This window comes from Mesoplodon bidens (genome assembly GCF_964165515.1).
Source record: "Mesoplodon bidens genome assembly, contig: HAP1_SCAFFOLD_289, whole genome shotgun sequence".
In the NCBI taxonomy this organism is placed as follows: domain Eukaryota; kingdom Metazoa; phylum Chordata; class Mammalia; order Artiodactyla; family Ziphiidae; genus Mesoplodon; species Mesoplodon bidens.
The window spans coordinates 291,236-303,563 of record NW_027672374.1 but is presented as its reverse complement, the minus strand read 5'-3'; the positions used below and the strand labels follow the sequence as shown (position 1 = coordinate 303,563).

The 12,328-nt window shown below is 37.9% G+C and overlaps 1 pseudogene across 1 annotated transcript; it reads right to left on the bottom strand.

The window, feature by feature from the left end:
- Nucleotides 1-181: 181 nt before the first annotated feature.
- On the bottom strand, nucleotides 182-12,213 carry LOC308610294 (ferritin heavy chain-like; annotated as a pseudogene). The gene is made up of 2 exons: nucleotides 12,026-12,213; nucleotides 182-1,138 (listed from the first exon to the last, which is right to left on the bottom strand). The product of its transcript is annotated as a ferritin heavy chain-like (transcript).
- Between the last annotated feature and the right edge of the window lie 115 nt (nucleotides 12,214-12,328).

Here is a 12,328-nt window from a genome sequence, read left to right as displayed (position 1 = left end):
AGTATTTGCATAATTAATGCACATAAACATTTCAGGTGAAACTGAAGACACCCTTTGTTTTAATCCCTGCCCAATCCCATTCCCTCCACTTGTTCCCCAGAGGCAACTGCAGTCATGATTTTCAGGCTATGGTTCTATACTTTCACTATGCACATGCACCCACATTCACCAGCGACCCCTACCTCACCCCACCCCACCCCAGTCTACCCCGCATATACCTACATTATTTATAAGGGGAAGACTGATTTTGTGTTTTCCAGGGCCCCATGGAACACCTTCTCCCTCCCACTGTGGAGATCCTGAGCTGCATATGGTTGGGGTATGGCGGTGTTCAGAAACTCCTGGATACCTGTTTTAAAACTTAAAAATGAGAGATTTGCCCACATGAATCAACCAGAGACCTTTATTTATTTATGAACCAATAACTTTATTGGAAGAAACGGAAAAACTGGAAGAACAAAACTTAAGTGATAAAGTCCAGGAAAAGAGTCCTGCACTTGTTGCAAAAAAAACAACAAAACCAAACCAAAACTTAAGTGAACTTCTTCTGCAAGGGCACTATTGCCGTCTGCATGGCAGGCACGGTGACCAGGGCTCTGGTCTCCCCGTGGCTCTGGGGAGGTCCAGTCCAGGCTCAGTTCTTCTTGTCGCTGTCGCCCAGGGTGAGCTTGTCAAAGAGGTACCCTGCCAGGTCGACGTCCTGGGCCCCCATCGTGCTCAGGGTGGTGACATGACCCTCCAGCTCTCTGATGAACGCCACCTACTGGCTGAGGTAGTGAGTTGCCAGGAAGTGGCGCAGGTGGGGGTCGCACTTGTCGGTGGCCAGCTGGTGCAGTGGAGCAGGCTCCGGGTCACTTGCTTCTCCAGGAACAAGGCGCACTTCATGTCCCTGAGGCCGCTCTTGCACTCGTCACTGAGTGGCTTCCTGATGTCTTGGAAGTTGAGGCGGCCCCCGCGCTGGTTCTGCAGGCGCTTCAGGCCCTGGGCCCGCCGGCTGTGCTCGTGGGAGCGGCGCAGGAAGAACCGGCTGAAGTGCTTCAAGGCCACGTCGTCGTGGTCGAGGTAAAAGGCCGCAGCCAGTCACACGAAAGAGACGTGGAGCTCCAGGGTGAAATGGCTGTTGACGGCGGCCTCGCACCTGCGAGGGCCGCATGCTTAGCGTGGCGGGCGTGAAGGCCAAGGTGAAGGCGAAGCCGCGGGGCCTGTGGTGGCTGCCTCGGACGGAGCCCCTTTCAGGTTATTTACCAATTTCCTTCCTCTTGGGTAAGTGCAGACTTTTCTTTTCTTTGTCAGAAAACAAAAGGCTTAGATGCATTCTTAGAGCAAATAACTTAACTGTGGGGATGTATTTATCCCCTCCAACCTCATTTGTTCTTTCACTGCCACTCAGCAAGCATTTTTTTAACCCCTCAATTATGTTGTATGGAATGAGCCACAGTGGTAGGAAATACCATTGATCTCAAATTATCTTTCATTCATTCATTCAATAAATATTTATTGATTACTTAATATGGCCCAGGCACTGGTATGGGATTTGGGCATATATTAGTAACAAAGAGAGACAAAGTCTATTCCCATGAGGTTTGTATTCTAGTGGAGAAGCAGACCAAAACAAACCAAAACAGAAAACTACTGTTTTTCTCCCTTTATTGTCTCAAGTAAATACGTATAAGTTATTACACATGTATATGATATTAAAAAGTCAATATTTTCTTAGAAGTTAAGGATGTTATAGTGGAAGACATAAGACCAATCTAGGTATTTATAATTAATTAATTCAACATTAATTCAACAGCCATTTATATACAGTACTCCAAATATGTGTCACTGTTTGACTCTGGAGATACACAGAAGAATCAAACATGGTCTCTGTTCTCAAGGTACAAGAAAGAGTGATGGACTGTTTTAAGTGCTCTCAATGGTTTTAAAGCTTTTGGATAAAATAGCTGTTTTCACTTAAAGTTTTATTACCATGGCTTTGACTAATGTACTTTTTTCTCTTTGAAAGCTCATGCTATGCTATAATCATTGTTTATGAAGGAAGCAAAGGATCAAATATCAACTGTCACATTGTAAACTTATCTAAGCAATTTTAGAGGCATTTAATTGTTGAGTCTGTAAAGAAATAGAATAATAAGAATGTCTATTTGGGGGCCTCCCTGGTGGCGCAGTGGTTGAGAGTCCGCCTGCCGATGCAGGGGATACGGGTTCGTGCCCCGGTCTGGGAGGATCCCATATGCCGCGGAGCGGCTGGGCCCGTGAGCCATGGCCGCTAAGCCTGTGCGTCCAGAGCCTGTGCTCCGCAACGGGAGAGGCCACAACAGTGAGAGGCCCGCGTACCACAAAAAAAAAAAAAAAAAAAAAGAAAAAAAAAAAAAAGAATGTCTATTTGATAAGTTGATTTTAATGATAGGATCATACATTAGAGATGGAAAAGAACTACATCATCAGTTTCTCAGTGAGATAAAATTGTATTCTATGTTTGCTTAACACCAGTGTTTAGTCTTAATATAATTGCAGTCTTTCAAAAATTTCCTTGGAAGAATCCATTGTAGACTTCACTGGAAGAATCTATTTAAATAGAAGAAATCTTGATTTTGTAGAACATTTTCTCATTATGTTCCAAGATTATTTAATAATTAATTTATCTGGACAACTTTACTCTTCAAATATTAAAATAATACTATTGAATGGTTATATGTGTACTAAGGGGTGATAATGGTGTTTCTCAGATGTTTTATCCCTCATCATTACTTCCTAGGTTAGAAGATAATGTTAAAATACATGTTATAACTAAGAGAAACCTAAGATTTAAAATCTAACTTTTTTAAGGAAAATGAATAAACTAGCATGAACTGGAACCTCAAATTTCCATGAAGGAAATATACATATATATAAACAAAAACATTGCATCCAGTTTTTCTTTAATGAGGAATGTAAAGCTAAATACAAACACAGAATGAGAAAACTTCAGAGCAGATCATGTTTTTAGAAAAATTTTAAATTTTATTTTTTAAATTTATTTATTTTATTTTTAATTTTTGGCTGCATTGGGTCTTTGTTGGATGCGGGCTTTCTCTAGCTGCAGCAAGTGGGGGCTACTCTTTGTTGCAGTGCATGGGTGTCTCATTGCGGTGGCCTCTCTTGTTACGGAGCACGGGCTCTAGGTGCTCGGGCTTCAGTCGTTGTGGCATGCCGGCTCAGTAGTTGTGGCATGTGGGCTTAGTTGCTCTGCGGCATGTGGGATCTTCCAGGACCAGGGCTGGAACTCATGTTCCCTGCATTGGCAGGCGTTTTCTTAACCATTGTGCCACCAGGGAAGCCCCCAAATTTTAAAAATTTTGACAATCAAATTTTATAGTTTATAACTTGGTATGTGCTAAGATAATGTCTTTTAAAATATCAGTATAGGACTATAAGATGAAGGTTTCTTTGAAATATTTGTGGTCAGTGTTGGTATTATGTTAGGATTCTCCAGAAAAACAGAACCAATAGAAGATATATTTGTATATTATATAAAATAAGGAATTAGCTCACGTGATTATGGAGGCTGACAAGTCTCAAAATCTGCAGTTGCCATACTTGAGACCCAGGAGAGTCCATGGTGTAGGTCCAGTCCAAAGGCCAGGAGGCTCAAGACCCAGGAAATTCAAGTTGAAGGCAGGAAAAAACCATGTTCCTGCTCCAAGGCAGTCAGACAAGAGGAGTTCCCGCTTACTCAGAGGAAGGTCAGCATTTTTATTTTGTTCAGGCCTTCAAATGATTGGATGAGGCTCATCGACTTTAAGGAAAGCAATCTGCTTTACTTAGTCTAGTATTTCAAATGTTAATCTCATGGAAAAACACCCTTTCAGGCACAAACAATAATATTTGACTAAATATCTGGGTACCCACTGGCCCTTTGAAGTTGACATATAAAAATTAGCTATCACAGTATTATTCATGATAAATGCAGAGTCAACTAAGAAAAATTCTCATGCTATAATCTGCAAAAACTGTTTTGACTTTCAGTTCCCTTCATTAATTTAAAAATGTTACAGAACTAATAGTTACACAACTGATATTAGACAATAAGTTCTGACTCCATGTCAATGATTAGCTCTCATTCATTCATTCAGCATATTTCTATTGAGCACCTATTATATGACAGGTATTTTATAGGTACTAACATAAAACTTGTTCTATAAGCTCTTCATATTTGTATTTCTTTTGTAGCTAAGTGCTAGTAAATGTTACATATAATTCCTTCTTTGAAAATTAATACATGAAGTAGGATCAATGGTATAATCTTAAGGAAGTAGACCATATGTAGCAGCAGTTGGTGGCTTATCTCGCTCTCTGTGGTGTGTGTGTGTGCGTGTGTGTGTGTATACATATGTATAAATAAATCATTTAATGAGAGGTAGTGAAAAGTGATACATCAATATTATATATCTCTGGGCTGTTCAATCTGCATTACCTCATTATTACAGATACTGGATTAAATTTGATTATTATTACCCATATTTTACAGATAAAGAAATTGTGAATTAAAGTATGTAACATGATCAAACACAGAGCTTGTAAATAGCAGAGAGTGACAGTCTGAATTGGATTCCTCTCTAGGTAGTTTGGGAAGTTTGGCTGGACCATGAGCTCCTTTAGAACAAAGACTGTTCAACTTGTGATGCTAAATTTCACATAGTAGGGGCTCAAAAATATAAATTAAAATATTGAGTGGCCTATTAAAAGCTTTAGTCTCATTATTTCTCCAAATTAAACAAATGAGTGGGAGTAGATGTTGAATATATATTTAAACTCTATTTCCTTTAGAAGGAAAAAAATCAAAGACACGCAATGGTGATAAATTACTATTATAATTTTACTTTAATATGCATAAACATAAAACCAGGCATAGAAATTGGTATGCTTTTATAACTGTAAACCAAACAATTTGTAAATATATGCAAATACAACTATAAAACTATTAAAATCAAAATTAAGAAATTCCAATTATGCATCAGATTATGCTTTTTGTCTTAAACACAGTCCCTTCTCACTGGGAACATACTAGTTGACCAGATGCAAGTTTCCTTTTGAGTGTGCCATGCCTGTGCCCCGATATCCATGAAACATCTCAGTTCTCTACCACCCTTTTTTACTGAAGACATGACATACTTTAGCTCATAAGATGATTCATAATGTACTTTTGCTTTCAGGTAGTGAAGGCATCATTCAAATATTGTCTGTCCATGTTCTTTTTTATTAGTTTGTGAAAAGTAATTCTGATGCAGTTTGTTGATTTCATGAAATACCATTAAAAGTCTCAGTAACGTCAATAACTGAAGAGGCTGTTCAAACTGGGAATTGAGGGGGAAGAGAACTACTGACAGAATTTTATGGGATGATACTCTTGCCTTTGAGTTTCATTCTATTAAACTATTTTTCACCTCCCAGTCATCACTTTAAAAGGAAATTTTAGTGTTTGCAGCTGGTAAAATGTGACTATAAGGGTGGACATGCGACAGTTGTCCTTTTTACACTAGAACATGCCAGCCTAGCAGCAGTCACACTCAGTGTGATTCAAAACACACACGCAGGCATGGACAGTGAGTTTGTGCTGCTGCATTGAGCTATAGACAGATCAAGATAATTCTGAAAATGCCTCCAGGAATTTTTCATTTGGATGTAAACACAAGAACAGATCCATGGAATTCACCAATACAGGTAGAGAACACTGAGTTAGAATGACATGGACACACCATATATCTAGTCAATAACTATTTAGGACCTAATATATTCCAGCTTTGTGTTAAATGCTGAATGATTGCAACAGGCGTTGACTTTAATCTCATGGGCCCTAGAGTCGGTTTCAGTTCACTATGTTCACTGACAGAATGTATATGTGATGAATGTAGAATTAGGTGCTAATGAGTTGATAATAGAATATGTACATATATTGAAATATTCATATATATTCAAGAATATTTTGTTTGATATCTTTACTACTATTGTCACAGATACAGAAATTGCTACAGACGTTCTCATACCTTTTCCTACATAGCAATTAGGTTTAGGGAAAATAATTTTGGTGGAATGGTGTTAGTCAACCTACAAATCCAGAATGTCTTGGTTGAAGGTGTAGATACTTTGTTTCACTAAAATCAAGTGTAAGTTTTTCCAAACAAGTTAGGAAAAAAATTCAAAATCCTTATAAAATGTTCCTTATGATTCCATACCTTATATACTATTAACCCAATGTGTTAATAAGCTTGTATTTAATGTAATCATTATTCTTCATAATTTGACATGAGTAATGTGCTCTCACATTTAAATTTTCTAAACTTTTTTTTGTTTGTTTTTGCGGTACGCAGGCCTCTCACTGTTGTGGCCTCTCCCGCTGCAGAGCAGAGGCTCCGGACGCGCAGGCTCAGCAGCCATGGCTCAGGGCTCAGCCGCTCCGTGGCATGCGGGATCCTCCCGGACTGGGGCACGAACCCGTGTCCCCCGCAACGGCAGGCGGACTCTCAACCACTGCCCCACCAGGGAAGCCCTAATTTTCTAAACTTTTATACCATATTCTCAATGACTTATTTGCTGAATTCCTTTTTTATAAAAATATGATACCTCAACCAACCACTGTTAAACTCAGCAAAAAGCACGGTTTCCAAAGTAAATGTTTTGTAAAGTGTTTCCTGTGTATTATTCACATTTATTACTTTTCCTCTGAGCTTTTTATATTTCAGTTCATACATGAAAAATAAACAATGTCCTTTTGACTTATTTTCTTGAAGTCTTTTGCCATTTTCCAAATATATCTGAATAGTTAAGGTCAGTTAAACCTATTTAAAGTTTAAAATTTCTAGGAAATATCTGATATTTAGTAACTTTCTGCCCAAATGATTTTAAATCTCATTTATTATAAAGTGAATTAAAAGATTGGCATATATTCTTTAAGTAGAAAGATTATCAACCTGCTTTTGCTAATGTAGATGGTGCTCTTAAATTCCGATTTCATACACGACAAAGAACCCAGGATTAAAGGCTCGTTAATAATCTGCCAAATACCGTCAGCTGTATGACTCAATGCGCCATTAGTAATGAAATCCCTTGATTTTCTTCTGCCAGAAAAGTGATTCTTTGAAACCATTGGCAGTAATATGAATTTATACCTTGTGTGTGTGTGTGTGTGTGTGTGTGTGTGTGTGTGTATCTCTTGGAAGAGAGACTGAACACCAAGACAAAACCTTGCATTCCTTTACAGGACGTGCAATGCAGATCTATTGTGGAGTAACTGCTGGATCTGGGAAGGAAGGTGAGGCTAAAGGCAGCCCATTAGAAAGGGAAGTGGCTGTTGGAACTGGGAGTTGAGGGGAAGAGAACTACTGACAATTTTAAGGGATAACACTCTTGCCTTTGAGTGTCTGTCCGTGGCCTGGAGTGGAAGGGGGAAGCTGTATTAGAGCAGCTTCCGGTGGCGGGAATATTATTTTCTTATACATGCAGCTCTTGAAACATTGCTTAACATTCCTCAGATCTTAAGTGTCAAGGACAAAAAACAGTAATGATAACTGGAAATGTCAGTTCCACATCCACAATAATCTATTTACAATTGCTTCCCTCTTTCATGAGTTCTCTATCAATTATCCACGCTTTTATCCCCCCCCAAATCATCACTTTTTCCTTAATCACATGTATTCCTCAGTTATGCTGTAGAGAACTGCAATTTTCCCTACGTGGCCCTTCCCCCTTAATCCTTTTTTTTATTTTCCATATTAACAATCCCTAATTTTTAGAAAAAAGACAATAGCATATAAATGAATCAAGGTGCAGAATTCCTCAAATTATAAAAATCAATTCCTGGAGCGTTATTGATTGGTAACTATATTGATCACATCAATGTAAGTATTTTAATCAGTCTGTCTACAGAGATTGCAGCTATAAGATAAAAAAACATAATCAGTTTATTCAGTTGTTACAAATGTAGGAGGGGGAAATGGAAATAGGATTAACAAGATTTTATGCAGAACCAAGAGTCCACTTCCTTTTCTTTCCAGAGACACTATTCTATAAACCATGGTATTGCTTCTCCTAGCCAGACTATTAAGCATGTTTAGTTAGATTACATTTTGAATTATACCAGTTCATTGGAGTAAATGTCTCTATGGGACACTTGGGTTTATAAAACTCTGTTTCATAGCTGGATGATGTAGAGCATCCCTCAGACTGTCTTCTTGCAAAAGAATGCTGTTGCGTCAAATGAACAAGCGAAAACAGGTAATAATATATTAGAACCCTCTACAAAATAACACCTCAATTCACATTTTGTGATACGTTCAGTGACACCTTAGAAAACCATGTTGTGTGTATGTATGTATGGAGTGCACACATTTGTACGTAATACTGGGCTTTGATCACTAATGTTAATGTTCGCTAAAATTTGTACCTTAATGTGGATTGTAGTATGAATCTATATGTAGTAAATTATTATAAAGATAAATGATTATTAATATGGAATAGTATTCTGTATTTTATAATTAGGGTTAGAATGGTATAATTTAAAAATATTAATAATATTGAATATTTTTTCCTACCCTTCCAATATTGGACGTTAGTTAGGTAAAGCAGACACTATTGGAAACATGCATCTTAGCTGATTGTGTATGTATATACTCTGTCAATTTTTAATTTTTTAAAAACCACAAATATTGTATTAGAAGCCATGGAGTGTTAGAAGTCAGCGGTAGTGGAAAACTGAGGTTATTCATTATTTTGTGTTTTCATATCCACAATATGAAGTGATTTTGGAAGTTTTTTGCTAGCTACTAGAAACTAAGCTAAGATTTATGTTAGCTCTTTGAATGCATCTACCAAAGTTCCATCACTAGGAAAGTGAGGTCACCCTTCTTTGATTAAATCATCAAACATAACATAGTACCATTTACATGTCCTCAAAGTTTTATTACAACACAATAGCCAAGATTTTAGCTATTTACGAGGTCTTCTAACTATATACCAGGCAGTTTCATGTGTACATGGCATGAACTACCTTATAAAATAGAGCTGCCTCTTTTTATTTCCTAAATATTATAATCTATCTATATTAGTGAACTGGAGCTGTGGATCAGATGATACGATATGCATAACTGTGTGCACTGAGTGATTGGAATGCCACTTGTTATCTTTTTTCTGGAAATGTCTATATAAGAAAATAAAAGGTACTTTATAGAAATATGAAAAACATGGCAGCCTGATACTGTTCATTCTTACCCTTTTTGGGAATTTGAATAAGTAATTTATTCTCCCTTAACCTCAAGTTCTCTATTTAAAAAAGTGACCTTGGACTAGATGCTGTTGCGGATACTGTGGTCAAATGATTTTATGCCCAGGGATTTCAGCCGTTGGCTGTGAATCAAAATCAGTTGAGGAAATTCTGATTCAGCAAGTTCGGGGTTGAACTCTGGCATATGTACAGTTGACCCTTGAACAACTTTGGGGTTAAGGGTGTGGACCCTCACACAGTCGAAAATACAGGAATTACTTTACAATCGGCCTTCCGTATCTATGGTTGAACATCTTCATATTCAATCAACCCCAGACTGAGTAGTACTGTAGATTAAGTGAACCCACCCAGTTCAAGTCCGTGTGGTTCAAGGATCAACTGTACTTTTAAGAAGTGCCACAAGTGATTCTGATACTCAGCCCGGATATGGAGTATTGATTCTATGCTATTTGGTGCAAAGAACAAAATGGGACTCTCTCAGTCTATATATTGATTATAACTTATCTAAATATCATACCTTACTAAGAAAAAATATCATTGGGTGTAGCAATGGTAAAATAGCTGCAGTGTATTTCATTATAAGAGAAGATGGTTACAGTGTTACTGGTAGAAAAATGATCAGAATAGTGTATTAGTTAGGGTTCTCCAGAGAAACAGACCTAATAGGATATTTATATTATATTGTAATGCATTGGATATATAATAGGTTATTGTATTTTATATAATAGGGTAAAATATCCTATTGTGGTTGAACCTTGGACAATATGGGTTTGAACTGTGTGGGTCCACTTATACACGGATTTTTTCAGTAAATACTGCAGTGCTACATGATTCATGGTTGGTTGAATCTGCGGACGCAGAACTGGATTATGCAGTTTTTAACTGTACCCTAACCCCCATGTTGTCCAAGGATCAAATGTATATATGTGGGGAGGGGTGATTTCTTTTAAGGAATTGGCTATTGGCTTTGGTTTATGTGATTGTGGGGCTTGGCAAGTCAGAAATCTGCAGGGTAGGTCAGCAGGTTGGAAATTAAGGTAAACGTTCATGTTGCAGTCTTGAGTCCAAAAGCTAGAAACTCAGACAGAATTTCTCTATTGCAGTCTGGAGGCATAGTTCTTTATTCGTGGGAGGACTTCAGTCTTCATTCTTAAGGCCTTCAACTGATTGGATGATGTCCAGCACACTATGGAGGGATCATCTGCTTTTCTCAAAGTCTACTGATTTACAAGTTAATCACATCTAAAATATACCTTCACAGCAGCTTCTAGACCAAAGAACCAGACACCATAGCCTAAGTTTACATGTAAAATTAACCATCATAAATGGTAAACATGAGTGAGGGCTGGCTGATGCAGGCAGAAGAATGCCGAAGTGGGTTCATTCAGAGGGAATGTGATTGGGTATCAGAGGAGGGCTGGCATATGCTGTGTGGGTGGAGGAGGCAGCAAGGTTGTGGACTACTTGAATCTGTTGGGGCTCAAAAATGGTGCCCTGAGCCACCATGAAGTCTACCACAGTAAACGTGGTAGGCAACTGAGGGTAGGCAGAGGTACATAGGATGTCATACTCAAGACCAATTAGGCTTCATTTAACCAGTGAGTTTCATCACGTTGATTTTCATAGTTTATTCTCATTCCCTTGTTCATCTGTTCATTCTATGATACTCCAGTCAGAGCCTTTCAACTTGCTTGAGCATTTGTGTATTAGCTTGGTGGTGTTGGTTTTGGTTGTCAGTACTGCATTATTCATTTTTGAAGTAATATCACTTCATACTAAGGCAGTTGTTGCCTGTTGATTGAACAGGCCCGTTGTAATTTCTCTGCACTCCATAGCAATATCACTTTTCTTCAACCCAGGAAGGGTTGATTGAATAAGCAAGTTGCTTCCACTTTTAGTCTTTCAGCTGCCACTTGGATACTTACCATACTTTGAATCCACTTGCCAAACTATCATGACCCTGTTATCCTGTGTGCCCACCAGTTATATACGTATTATCTTTCCTTACCTATCTTGCATATGCTGAATTTTGACTTTCTTCAAATTTGGTTACCTTGGATAATACCATTACTACTTTGGTTTTTAAAGCCTTTAAAAGTCTTTTGGGACTATAAAAGGTGCGGGGCTCTAGAAATGGATCCTCAGATTTTGGTGTGCATAAGATTCACCTATAGCTATAGATTCTTGGCTCCATTTCTAGAAAATTCTGATACAATTTATATGGAGAGAGGGGGGTCTGCAAATCTGCATTTTACAGGAGCTACACTTTCTACTATGCTTAATATCTATTCTGTGTTGATTCATCATAATGCAATGCAACTACGCACTTAAAAAAAGCTAAACCTTTTTTTGAGAATATTAGATTTATCAAACAGTTGCAGAAATAGTACAGAGAGTTCTCATGTACTCTTCACCCATCTTACTCTAATGTTACTATTTTACATAGTACATATGCTAAAACTAAAAAGACAGCGGTGCATTACTTTTAGCTAAACTCCAGACTTTATTCAGGTTTATCGATCTTTTTTTTTTTTACAATTATGTCTTTTTGCTGTTCTAGGATCTAATCAAGTATATCACATTGAATTTAGTTATAATCTCTCTTCTATGGTCTCTGACAGGTTCCCAGCCTTTCCTTGTTTCCCGTGACCTTTATAGTTTTCAGAAGTACTGGCCAGGCTTTTGTAGAATGGCCCTGAATTTGGGTTTGTTTTTTCTCATGATTAGACAGACCAGGGTTTTGGGGGTTTTGGGGAAGATTACCATAAAGGTGAAATGTCTTTCTCATCACCTTGTGTCAGTAATGACTTATTACTGGTGATGTTAACCTTGATCACTTGGTTAAGGTGAGGTCTGCCAGATTTCTTCACTGTGAAGTTACTATTGTTCCCTTTCCATAATCTATCTTTTGGAATCCAGCCAGTTCTCCTAAGAGGGAGTTTAAGCCCCATCTCCTGGAGGGAAGAGTATTTACATATGTTATTTGAAATTCTTTGTAAGAAAGATTTGTACCTTCTTCCCCGTTTATCTATGTATTCAGTTATTTATGTCAGTATGGACTCATGA